The sequence below is a fragment of the Eimeria mitis genome, genomic scaffold (assembly GCF_000499745.2).
Source record: "Eimeria mitis Houghton genomic scaffold, Emh_scaff3793, whole genome shotgun sequence".
In the NCBI taxonomy this organism is placed as follows: domain Eukaryota; phylum Apicomplexa; class Conoidasida; order Eucoccidiorida; family Eimeriidae; genus Eimeria; species Eimeria mitis.
Genome location: NW_013572128.1, coordinates 3,070 through 3,398, shown reverse-complemented (window position 1 = coordinate 3,398; position 329 = coordinate 3,070).

Below are 329 nucleotides of genomic sequence, written 5' to 3'. Positions count from 1 at the left end.
GCAGCTCTGGGGTGTATGCGCAGCTGCGGCGAACGCAGCATAAACCCTAAACCCTAAACCCTAAACCCTAAACCCTAGACCGTAAAACCGTATAATCGAAACCCTGAACTCTTACGCCGCTGAATGCCTAGCATCTAGGGTTTATTATCTAGGGTTTAGGGTTTAGGGTTTAGGATCGCTCTGTTTGTATGCCGTTGCTACTAAGCTCGCCTTACATTAAGGGTTTAGGGTTTAGGGTTTAGCGGACTCTAGCGTTGTTTTTGTTTGTATTTTCTAGACGAATTTCAATTACTCTTTAATAACAAATCCGTAGATTTATATTTTATTTA